This window comes from Heteronotia binoei, chromosome 16 (assembly GCF_032191835.1).
Source record: "Heteronotia binoei isolate CCM8104 ecotype False Entrance Well chromosome 16, APGP_CSIRO_Hbin_v1, whole genome shotgun sequence".
NCBI lineage: Eukaryota > Metazoa > Chordata > Lepidosauria > Squamata > Gekkonidae > Heteronotia > Heteronotia binoei.
This window is the reverse complement of record NC_083238.1, coordinates 55,830,246-55,831,563: the sequence shown is the minus strand read 5'-3', so window position 1 is coordinate 55,831,563 and position 1,318 is coordinate 55,830,246. Positions and strand designations below refer to the sequence as shown.

At 63.7% G+C, this 1,318-nt stretch overlaps 1 pseudogene; it reads right to left on the bottom strand.

The window, feature by feature from the left end:
• Nucleotides 1-627: 627 nt before the first annotated feature.
• Nucleotides 628-1,099, bottom strand: LOC132585260 (caveolae-associated protein 2-like; annotated as a pseudogene).
• Between the last annotated feature and the right edge of the window lie 219 nt (nucleotides 1,100-1,318).

The following is a 1,318-nucleotide window of genomic DNA, read 5'->3' as shown; positions in this document are numbered from 1 at the left end:
TGAGATAGAGGAACTAAATTTTCAGCATAGCATCCAGAGCCTCTCCTCAAAAGACCCTCCAAGTTTCAAAAGGATTGGACCAGTTCTGTGAGCCCCAAAAGAAGGTGCTCCTATCCATTATTTCCAATAGAAGGAAGGCATTTAAAAGGAATGCGGTCCCTTTCAAGGTGAGAGCCAGAACTCCCTGTGGAATTCAATGATGCTCGTCACAACATTACTCCTGGCTCCGTCCCCTGCGCCTGGCTCCACCCCAGAGCCTCCTGGCTCCACCCCCAGTCTCCCGGTGCCACCCTCAAAGTCTCCTGGTTCCACCCCCAAAGTCCAGCGGCCCCCCAAAAAAGGTGCCTGTAGCCTTCATTATTTCCAGTGGAGGGAACGCATTTTAAAAGGAGTGCGGTCCCTTTCAAGGTGATGGCCAGAACTCCCTTTGGAGTTCAATGATGCTTGTCGCAACCTTGTTGCTGGCTCCACCCCCAGTCTCCTGGCTCCACCCCCAGAGTCTCCTGGCTCCACCCCCAAAGTCTCCCCGGCGCCACCCCCAAAGTCTCCCGGCGCCACCCCCAAGGTGCCTGTAGCTTTCATTATTTCCAGTGGAGGGAAAGCATTTAAAAGGCGCGCGGGTCCCTTTCAAGGTGATGGCCGGCACTCCCTTTGGAGTTCAATCCCGCGCGTCCCAGGCCTGCGCCTGGCTCCCCCCCCGAAGCCCCCGCCATTTCTGGACTTGGGTTTGGCCACCGTGGACGGGGGCGCGGTAGCCCCCCTGCGCCCTGAACCCACCTGGAAGATGAGCACCTTGAAGTGGTTGCGGCGCAGCAGCTGCGCGTGGTTGTGCTCCAGCCGCTTGACCTGGGCGCACTGGCGGTCCATGCGGTCGCGCACCTCGCGCGTGTGCGCGCTGACCTTGCGCGACTTCTCCAGCAGCTTGGCCACCGTGTTGCTGGTGGAGGCGTGGCTCTTGCACAGCTTGCCCAGGTCGCCCTGCACCCCCTTGACGGCCGCCTCCAGCTCCTGCTGCCGCCCCTCCATGCGCTGCTGCTTCTCCTGCACCCCCTCCAGCATGTGCACCAGCTTGGTCCAGCAGGGTCAGCACCGTGATGGCGGTTCACTTGCGCCGCCCCGCCTTCGCCCGCCGACGGCGCGCCCGCGGGAGCCACCGGCTGCAGGCTGGGACTCCGGCTGCCCGACGGCACTGGGCTTGGGGCTGCGGCCGCCGTCCAGCGCGCCCTCGGGCCCGGCGCCCCTCTCCGCCTGCGCCGCATCTCGCCCATGGGTCCAGCTTGGCAAGCGCGAAGGGGCGCCCTCCGGGCCGGCCACGCAG